Source organism: Podarcis filfolensis, assembly GCF_964270895.1.
Source record: "Podarcis filfolensis genome assembly, chromosome: 3".
Lineage (NCBI taxonomy): Eukaryota > Metazoa > Chordata > Lepidosauria > Squamata > Lacertidae > Podarcis > Podarcis filfolensis.
Genome location: NC_139606.1, coordinates 54,928,518 through 54,940,084, shown reverse-complemented (window position 1 = coordinate 54,940,084; position 11,567 = coordinate 54,928,518). Strand labels below are relative to the sequence as shown.

Here is an 11,567-nt window from a genome sequence, read left to right as displayed (position 1 = left end):
TAGAGCTTCATTATTGTTGGGTGATAGATCTCAGAGGCTTTCAAGAAAAATACATTTTTAGTTAAAAAAAAAGATATTTTGTCAATTGGAAAGAAGGTACCATCTTGTTTTACCACATGCAATTACAATTGGGATCACTTACATATGGATAGAATACAGGCTATTGAAAGTTGCATCTTGAGTTTCATTTAACACACTTGTTAAAAGTGAAATTTTGATGATTAAACATATGTAGTTTATAGCGTAGAAATGAGTTTAGAAAATATGCTTTATGACTGTTGTATTATGACGGTTCTAATATTTATGGACCATTCTTCCACAATGACTAGATGAAATTGTATTTAAAAAATCATTTCAGTGCAGAAAAGAATATTGTAAACCTAGAAAATCTCTTCTCAAATATCAGCAGTGTTCGAAACCCCCATTGTTCTAGTCACACTTTGCGAGAAGGAATTTCATTAGTGCAATCAGTTTCTGACTTCTGGGTGCAGTACCGTGCCTAAGATTTCAGATTAAAACTGCAGAGTAGAAGGAAAGGAGGGCCCCTTTTCTGCCTCCCCACTTCCAGCTACTCTCTGAAGACTGGAGAAGAGACCTTAAGAATATTAGGGGGGTGGGCAGAGGAAGGACTAGACCATGTAAAAAATGAACATAATATTTTAGCTGCAGTTCATTCATTTTCAGCTTTGTATTCTTGTTATTTAAAAAGCTTGCCTAGACATTCCTTTGTTGCACCCATAACCTAGGTTTAATGTGCCATTTAGCTCCTAGCTTTCATATCCTTTCACAGCCCTTTTCATGTTCCTCCTTTCTCAGTTCGTGTCTCTTCGATGTCCCCTTTCCTCAGACCCTTGTTTTATCACCTACTGTTGCCCTGCTTATTTGATTAAGAGCTAACTTTCCCTCCTTCCTTACTGTTTCCTGTGGCTTCTTTACCCTCTGCTTCCTTATATCCTGGGCTTGAAAAAAAAGTTTTGTTTCCTGTAGAATTGGAATGTTTGTGAACATTCCTTGACATCACACCTGCATATCCAATCTTTGTCAGAAGCTTTGTCATCAGCTTATCTAATTTTATAGTTTATCTAGACACAATTTCTTAAGTGTCATGCAAATAAAAGTGATCCATCCATCCCTGTATTTGATACTTGTAAGTTTTACATATCTTTGTGAATATGCTCACATGTCCTGTGAAGAGAGGGGAAACAGTTTGAAGCACCTTCTGGACATATGTCAGTCATGCACAGATAAAATAATACACCTTATTTAATTTCTAGGTTACATGAGAGGGACCTGAAAATAATTCATGTCTTGGAATACTGGCACATATAAAAAGCAAAGCATGTATTTAAGCTTTGGGTTGACTTTCATTTTCTTCAGGGGACAAAAATGTGCAGCTGCTGCTTACATGACCTTAAATGGAAATGATCTGGGTTTTCTCCAGAGGGATTAGGAACCTACGACCAGAGCATGTTTCTCTTTACTTGTTTATAGAGATGTGGTAAAAAAATATATATTTGGGGGTCACATCTAAGGAGAGAAACATTTTATACTTTGTTGTAGCAACATATTTGCTTTTTAAAAAATGTATACCTTGGAAATAATTCTGACATCTTATATACTTATTTCTAAGTATATCTTTATTTGTACTGTAAAAAGATATTCATCTGTATGAAGTGCTTAACAGCCTGATCTTAGAAGCACCGTAACCTCCTAATACCTGTTTAGGGCAGAGTTCTTTGGTTTCCTCCCTCCTGATTCATGAGCAACCATGGCTATGACAGTTGCACTAGCATGGTGCAGTTGGTTTGCCACTGCATGCCTAAGAGCTGCCTTTCTAACCAGGCTGCCAAAAACATTTTAAGCCATGGTTGAGGCATAATGCTGCTGGAAACCTATGTGCTTGTGGAAGGGGTCATATATCATTAAGCAGAGCAGAAGCTTTGAATGGAGAGTATCCCAGTTTAAATTGCTGGCATCTCCAGTTAAAGAATCTCAAGTAATGTGTCTTCTTTCTGAGAGACTACAGACAGTGCTGAGATACAATGACCAATGGACTGAAACCAGTCTTGTATTTAATCACTAGCCTGGTAGCCTTGGGCAAGAAAGGATTGCTAGCAGGCATGCCAATGGAAATCCACACAGGAAGTGGGTGGACAAGCAGAGTAGGGATGGAGCTTTCCATTCCTCTTCTGCCAGTCCCTAGCAGGCTTGGGTTAAGTTATGTTGTGTTGTACTGTAAACTTATGTGGAATTACAAGGCTGGGCTGAACCAACATGAGACAGTTTAATATATTCATAAATGCATTTTTTGTGGGATTACATCCCATATACAGCACAGTAAGGAGGACGTGGCCTACATGCCTGTAATGAAGAAAACATTCAAGTCATACCATGGAAATGGCTAATGTCATTATGCACAAACTAAATATCAGACCTAAAGCTCTATATTGTTGTGATATTCTGTAGAACCATTCTTCAGAAGAGATAAGCAATTATAAAGCCAGTTTGCTTTTTGGGAGGGATTGTTTTATTTTGTTTGATTATTTTGTTTGATTTTGAGGCATTTTTTTTAGACTTGCCCTCTTGTTGGGACCCATGTCTTATTTGAAGTTGTTTTTCTTATTAAAAACAATTTATTGCTTTAGAAAAAGGAAACTATTCACTGGGAACAAAACCAGAAAGTTTGCTTAACTAATAACAAATAAGACCAAATTTAGAATGTTAACATAGAGCATGAGAATGCTATTAATTCAGTTCTGAGAGTTCCTTCTCTTCTGCACCCTGGATTGGTCTCAAGGGAGTTGAACGATGATGTAGTGGACACCACATTTCTTACCTCTGCACAAAATAAAAAAAGATTTGCAGAGTTGGGAATAGACACTAAAGGCGGGTTGCAATGGGAGTACTTTTTTCAACCGTAATGATATTGGGAATTGCTGCTGGTTGTACCCTGTTCTTTGTCCGCATGAATGAACTTGAGGGTGTTCAGAGCTGAAATGTATTCTGGAAGTGGTCCTAAGAATTTGTAAACACTAGTACTGACATTTAATAAGTCAAAATGAAAACAAGTATTGTATTGTTCTTATGAATGAAAAGTAGTTTTAATATCATATAGAAAACCCTAAAATATTTTAAGCCCTCAGAATCACCATCAATCTCTCCCCCCCCCCCCCAGCCTTCCTCTTGGAATAGTATAACCTTTACAACAGTAGAGAGTATCTGGGTTGTCATTAATAGTAATGATCAGCATTTATATTTCCCCGCCCCCCCTTGGTCATGCACTGTAAGGCCTATAGTCATGAACATGTCAATCAGGCTTTAATGTTAAGGGCAAGAAACCACTTCTTTGGCATTTTGACCTGGTTGGAAGGTTTATAGAAACAAAGCTAAAATCTAGGTTGTTAGGTTGGACCACACTGTGTGAATTCATAATAATTTTTCCCACCATGTAACATGTTACTTTAGAAAACATTACTTATTTGGCATAAACAGCAGCAGCAGCTCTTGTGTTAAGAGTCTTGTAACTTCGGAGCTGTACTGAGTGTTTTTCTGATAAACTGTTCCAAGAAGCACCAAGATTAGCTGTGTTCTTTGACATGTTATGAGTGCTGGATGAACGCAGAGGCAAAGGCATATGAAGGAGAGATAAAAGGCTGAAATGCCAGTTGAGGTACTGTTCCAGTAAGCAAGAATTCTGGTACTGGATTATCTCTACTTTAGCAGCAATTACAGACTAGAGGCCAAAGATTACATTTGTCACTCAAGCTGTTAAGATTTTCAATGGTTTACATTTTCAGTGGTTTACATTTTTACAGGGAGAGCATTCTGGCTCTGTACAAAGTATAATGAAGTAGAATTTACTGTAACTAACTAGAAAAGTGCCTTTCAAGGTTTAAGCAGCAATGGTCTGACTCTCCCCATTAAAGACTATTCAGTATGTACAGTTCACTCTTTCCCACTGGTCTGCCTAGTCTTAGGTCAGGAGAAGGAGGGAAATTAATGAAAGCCTATGACTACAAAAATAGTTGTTTTTGAAAATAGTTGTTTTTAAAACAGGTTGTTTTTAAAACTTAAAATGTGTGTTTTAATTTGACTGTAGTAAAATTTGTGGTAAATTTGACTGTGGTAAAAGAAGAGACGGGTGCCCACAATTTGCCTCTTGGTTCATTCAAAGTATAGATCTCAATCTCTCACCTCCCTTTTTCTTTTGAAAAGAAAGGTTCGTGGCTATGTTGGTAGTTTGAATCTTAGAACATAAGAAGAGCCTGCTGGTTCTGGCCAATGGCTTATCTGGTCCAGGATCCTGTTCTCACAGTAGCCAACCAGTTAACTGTGGGAAGCCCATAAGCATGAACTGAGCACAAGAGTACACTCTCCTCCTTTGATTTCCAGCAACTAGTATTGAGAAGCATGACTTCCTCCAACTCTGGAGGCAGAGCATGGCCATCATAGCTAGTAGCCATTGGTAGCACTCGTCTCCATGAAATCTTGCTAGAAAAGACCTCCTTCACAAAGGATTTCCTTGGTTTAGGAGATTAGGGAATGAGTTTGAATGTTTTGCTTACAGCCAAGGCCATCACAATGTGGGCATATGTCATACTTTATTGTGGATTTGGAGGACAGGTTTTTTGATGGCGGTTGTATATTAATTTCTAGTGCCTCATTTAATGCATATAAATAAATGTGTAGACCTCATAAAAGGGCTGTTCAGTATCTGCAACCAAGAGGAACAAAGTCCACCAATCATGCATGGTATTCTACCTTAGTCTTGGCAAACTTACTTTTGTTGATGCCAAAAAAAGGATGGTTCCAAGGATGTTTAGCTTTGTGGATCACGTTGTATTGGTCTGCCCCATGTGGTGAGGTATGTTTAGTTTGAGACAGCTATGGAATCCCAAACTGGCTTTGAAGGAATCTTATGATAGATCCATTATTATTTTTTTGGTTAATGACCATGAATAGTTCATAGGCCACCATCAAACGAGAGCATTTTACACAGAGAAGCAGTATGTCTACGATGCTAGCTACAGAGATGGAAATATCAGTTAAGAAGTTAAGAGTCATGAAACGCTTGTTTACCAAGCAGGTGGTAGGAATTCTGTGCTCAAAGTCCTGTTCATTACAGTTAAATAAACCCCATAGTAATTTTCCCATCTCCTTTTAAATGCTGGGTAGAATCCAGGCCAAAGTACACAAACTACAAGCTTCACTTACTATAGTAAAAGATCTATGTGCTCAAGTTTCTTCCATCGAAAGCAATGAAATTTCATAACTCAATTAAGAGTTTGGTTTTGGCTGGATTATGCAAATAATAATCCCACAGTGTTTTGTGGGAATTACATCTTGATCGTTTACATGGGTATACTAATGCTTGCTAGCAAATAAGTATGCATTAGATTGCATTCTTTATCAAACATACCTTTCTGCCATTCAGTAACCAGCAAAATGCTAAATAAAATAAAATAAAATAAAAATCTGACAATGCAATCCTATTGCATGTTTACTCAGAAGTAAGTCCCATTGTGAGATTTAATTGTCAGGTTAAGTGAGTGAGTGTTTATTTTAGGCTCCCAGTTTTTTGGAGAATCTTCCTAATTTCTCTCTAAAATAACATAGATTCCTCCCTGCTTCTCTTATAACTTGGAGTAAATAAGTGATTCATATTCCAATAAATTCTGTTTTGAGTGAAACTATGTTGAGTAAAGTACATAATATATTCCTCCACATTTACTATAAATACCCATGCAAAGGAATTCTGGTGTTTGTGTCTTACGCAGAATTCCTTCATGTTGGCAAATCCCAGATGTCTCAGATATAAATAGTAATAAATAAATGCACACTGGAGAATCAAGTCTTAATTTTTGGAAACATCAGAATTAACTGCTGATGCAGTTGTTATAAATGGATCCGGACAAGATTCTGGGAGGCACTATGGTAAGACAGGTTTAGCAATATGTGTTAATTTGCTTCCTGTGTCATCTTCTGAGCTTCTTTGTGGCCACAAGTAGACAGTTTAATGATGTTGTTCTCTGAGAGTGAACAAAATATATTCTTTTCCTTCTCCTCCTCATTTTTGTTTCATGTTAAAAGCCTTTAGGATGCATGATTATAAGAAAAATCTATATAAACCAGGGATGGCCAACCCATAGCCCTCCAACAAATCACATCATACTTCACAGGTCTGCTGGGGCTGGTGGAGTTGGAGTCTAGCAACACCTGGAAGTCACAGTTCACCACCACTGATCTAGACCATAACTGCTTCTCACACATTTAAATGAGGAGTGCATTTTAATGAGTTCCCATCCATGTCTACAAACATGCACACATGTAAAATGAGAGACTCTACAGGCATCCAGTTTTAGAAAACCTGTAGATGACATAGCCACTTTGGCCATTTAAGGGTCTTTGAATTAGTTACATGTTTTCTCATGCTCACTGTTACATTTTCATGGATTTTCATTCATGAGCACAACTTCTACTCATGCAAGGCAGCCTTTGAATTCCTGTAAAGATGGTAGACACAGGTTTTCCTCAGATGGCCTTTATCAAGCTGCTGACTTTTAAAAGTCAAGTGTCCTATCAAGCACCCTTCATGGTGTCAAGTGGTAGAGGTTAGGTTTTTTGGAACAGAGCCAAATCGTTAAGCCCTTTCACTTATTCCCCACAATAAATTACTTGACAATTTTTCCGTTTTCTTCATGGCCTTCTTGCAATTACAACGGTTACAGAGCCTAAGAAGTTGATTGCTTTTCCGGACGGTAATAGTCACATTGGTAGCAGGTGGGTCCTCCTCCTCCTTGTGCATTTGCTCCTTACCAGTCCTGCTGCGTTCTTGAAGGAACACTTCATCTGATTGTCATAGTGCTCCACATGCCTAATCTGTAATCAAGACTGCATTATGTTTACCTGTCTATCCAAGAAAATGCTACATTTTATTTGATTCTTTGATGTTGAATTTATGGCAGACATGTGGGGTTTTTTTGTTTTTGGGGGGTATCCTTTTCATACTTTGGTTAGATAATGGAATCCTGCTCTCTAAGTAACTGCATTTGACAGCATCTAGGCTCTCCCCTTCTCTTGGAAGTGCTAGATGTCCCTCCATTGATGAGTTGAAGAATGCCATCAACTCTCAGGCATGTGGTGAAGCCCCAGGACAGGACAGAATCCCAACAGAAGGGCTGAAAGCCAGCTTCAGTTCCTTCCTCATGACACATCTCCATGGCCACATCTTGCATTGTTGGGAACAGGGATCTGCACCACAAGACATGTGTGACTCCAGCATTGCAAACCTCTACAAGAACAATTGTGACCACCATTATTGTATCAACTATCATGAAATCTCCCTGCTAAGTACTGTGGGGAAAGCTTTCACCTGTGTAAATCTCAACAGATTACAGCTACTCACTAATAGGGTGTATTGTCACAATGTGGGTTTAGAGCTCAGAGGTCAACAGTTGACCTGATTTTCTCACTGCGCTGGCTGCAGGAAAAATGCTAAGAGCAGAGATACTCCTTGTGCTCCACCTTCATAGACCTGATGAAGGCCTTTGACCTCATCAGCATTGGTGACCACATGCTACCCAGAGTGGCTGGGGCAACCCAGTCAGATGGTTGGGGTACAATTATTATTATTATTTTATTTTATTTTATTTTATTTTATTTTATTTTTTTATTTTATTTTATTTTATTTTATTTTATTTATTTATTTTATTTTTATTTTTATTTTTATTTTTATTTTATTTTATTTTATTTTATTTTTATTTTATTTATTTATTTTTGTTATTATTGCTTGAGGTGGTAGACCATTTTGTCAAACTGGACTCCACCAGTACCAGCAACCTTTTCATCAATGCTAAGCTGGACAAGGGTATCAGCTAGGCAGCTATTGCAATGGCTTGCCTCTCCAAAAAGGTATGGAAGAGTGTGATGCTAACATCCAATACCAATATCTGGTCTACCAGGCTTGTGTGTTGAGCATTCTGTTTTATGAAAGTGAATCCTGGGCAATTTACAACCACCAGGAGCGACTCCTCAATGCCTTCCATATGTGCTGTGTTAGGAAGATTTTGGGCATCTCATGGCAGGACAGAGTCTCAGACAAAGATGTCTTCTCCCAAGCCCATATTCCCAGCATGTTCACCCTTATGCCTTAGCAACATTTACACTGGCTTGGTCATATCCACAGAATGGAAGCTGGCAAGATTTCCAAGAACATGTTCTACAGAGTGATGGCTTCAGGCACTAGGCCTGTTGCCAGATCCAAGTCTGCATCACAAAGCTATCTGCAAATGTGACATGAATGCTGCTGACATCAACCCTGCCTTATGGGAATCCTCTGCAGACTATCGCAGTGCCTGATGACAGTCAGATTGTGTATTCACAGCAGTGCCCAGAGGAATGATTACTGGGAAGAATCACCATGGTGCATCTGCAAAATCAGATGCCTTCATCCACCCCACCTGCAATAAAACATGTTTCCCCCATATCTCTACAGCCACAGCTGGTGCTGTAAAACTCCAGTGGTTTGACTTTACCCTCGAAAGGTGCACTCTTCCATTGTCTCCTAAAACAGATGCCGACAAGTAACTTCTAAATCTGAAGGAGTCCGAATCTTTATTAAGGTCAATTTTTTAAATTTGTGCATGCAACACTTGGAAAGCCCTCCATTGCACTTTGGCATTGCGTTACACATGAGTACATATTAAAATGTCACTGGCATGTACGTTCACAGTACTTCTTATAGAAGACTGACAGAAGAGCTGTCGTTAAAGTGTATTTGTATGTTGTATGTATGTAGGCCACAGGCAACCCAAAGATTTCTTTTGTTTTCAGTCAACCAAAACAGTTGACATTTCTTGATCTTTGAGTTAACAGTAGTGCTAACACCAGATGATTATTATATCACTACTAATATTAGTATTCGTATACATTCTTGTTTACTGTTAAGATCCCTTGATCGTGGTGTTTTCCTGTATAACATGCTGAACACATTTCAAAGAAGGTGATAGTTTGTAAAGATCACTAGAGAATTCGAATGTAATGGGAAGATAATATGAACACTTATTAAAACAAGTGCTTCTATACTTAGGACAGACCTTCTGTTATCTCTGGAAAATTCCAGACACACTTGCTCTGAACGTCATCTGAAGTGCCACCTAGAAGTGTTGTCCATAATATTGGCCAGAATATAAGTGGAAGGCTTTCTGGCAAATGTGTTACTGACTTTGGTGCAGGGCTTAAAGGAATTGTTTTCTTTTTTCGATTTGTTTTAACATTATGTGTTAAGTTTTTTAGCTGGTCCATAGGTATGTAGTATGAGTCACCCCGCTGGAGACACTTCTGTCACTGAAGTGTACTAGCTCCAGGAGGTGTTATAAAAGAAGATGAATTAGATAAATCACAAATGAGATAAAAATAGTATTTTTTTCCTCTCGTAGTTTAGCTAGGATTACAGTGACTCTTCTTCTGAAGGGCGGGGGGCATTTCTTGGAAAACTGCTTAACCTGGAAAGTAGAAGCAGAATGGGTAACTATGTAACACTGAACAAACATGAAGGTACAAGTGCCTCTATTAGCTATTTACAGCGTTCCATCAGTTTGTGGAATCGGTGGACAAATTTACACTAAAATTGTGTCCTTTAGAAGCCCGTGATGGAAACACTGCTAGTGTTTAATTTAGCTTTCTGCATTTCTCTTAAAATAGCCAGTTCTGTTTGTTAAATTCTCTATCATTATATAGAGGCAAAGACTGTGATATTTCATTCTATATGAGTGATATTGGCTGCTAGTTGGGTATTTGTAACATGGAATGGTAGCTTCCAGCATTCCAGTAGTGTTCCAGGGTGTGGTCATAACAGCTACAGATAGGTAGCCGTGTTGGTCTGCCATAGTCAAAACAAAAAATTTTTTTTCCTTCCAGTAGCACCTTAAAGACCAACTAAGTTAGTTCTTGGTATGAGCTTTCGTGTGCATGCACACTTCTTCAGATATCTGAAGAAGTGTGCATGCACACGAAAGCTCATACCAAGAACTAACTTAGTTGGTCTTTAAGGTGCTACTGGAAGGAAAAAAATTTTTTTGTCATAACAGCTGTAATTTCCTTGTATTTTGGAACTTGCATGAACATGGGAAGCCCTTAACACAGCATCTTAAACTAAAAGGTTTTTTTGTTAATTGAATACACATATGTTTAGTATCGAGAAATCAGTTCCCAAGTGCAAAATCTAATACACAAAATGGGCAGCATGGAACTTAGCGATTTTCCAGGTTGCTTCTTTTATCAGCTGGAGTGCTTTAGTTAGAGGCATGTGCACATAATCTGTTCATGTTACCTCTGAAAGTCAAAGGTAGGCTCATAGATCCATGTAGATGGCACAATGATGATACTACAAAACATAGCACTGTTGCTTCAAAGCCCTCACTAGGATGCTGGCAGTGAAAGAGCTGCTGTCTGGAAGTGGCATTAGGAGGAAAAGCTAGGGGGGGTGGTAATAGCACACAGGCTTCACCACTGAGTGGAAGCACAATCTGTGGAGTCTAAAAGAAAGGTGTGTGCATCCAGTATGCACTATTTCATTGATCTCTCTCTAATTTAAAGGGGCAATAGGATCACCTATTGCAGTCCCCAGCAGTGGAAGGCTTCATTTAAATTCACCATTCTTTTAGGGACCTTGCACTCTTTGCCAACCTACGGTAAATCTGTGTTGATGCAATATGAGACCATTGCTTGCTTTTTTAAAGCTGTTCTTTCAATAATTGGAATGCCTTTATATCAAGGGTGGGGAACATCTTGCCTGCAGGCCCGACTTGGACCACCAGGCCATTTCCCCTAAAGATGCTCACCCACCCCATAGCTGATGTTATAGGTGTTGTCCGGTGTGGGGCAGATATCAACGTTGCCACAAAAGGATAATTGGGAAAGTGAGCTCCCGGTTGTTCCTTTGCTGGAGCAAGGCACACTCCCCCCTTCCCCTCCCCCACAGGAGAGGGCAACTTCTTCAATAGCTTCAGGCAGCTTCCATTGAAACCACTGCTAAAACAGCTTTCCATCTCCATTTTAGTGGTTTCAGTGGAAACAGCTTGTTGCTATCAGAGCAAGGCAATACTTGAAAATGGTTCTCATTATCTCTTTAACTTTTCTTTTCCTAGGGCAATTGCTCTGTCCTTCACCAATTTACTATGCATAAAGTATGTTCCAAATACTTCGCTATCTTTGTTATATTCTGGATTATCTATGGTGCACTTTCATGGTTAAAATGTGAAAACCAAAGCTGAAGACACAGATAGATATCAAAGCCTTACCTGTGTATAGAGTAATACTTGAAGTTTCATATTTACAGATTTACAGACTGGCCTAGTGTTCTGATTTAAGTAATTTTATTTTATGTTTTTAAAAACCTTCTATTGTGCTTTTTTCTGTCATACTAAACTCAAAAAGCAGTTCAGCTACAATCTTCAAAGAGCTTACTTTTAGAATTGAACACTTGTCTTCTTAGAGATTCTTCACAATTAAAAATAAATAAAGAGTTGATTGGATCCTTTAGAATTTTAACATCAATATTTAAGAAT

General features: G+C 38.5%; 1 protein-coding gene across 8 annotated transcripts in view; it reads left to right on the top strand.

The window, feature by feature from the left end:
- CEP85L (centrosomal protein 85L) overlaps positions 1–11,567 on the top strand; it is a 98,594-nt gene that overhangs the window by 55,713 nt on the left and 31,314 nt on the right. The window lies entirely within an intron of this gene.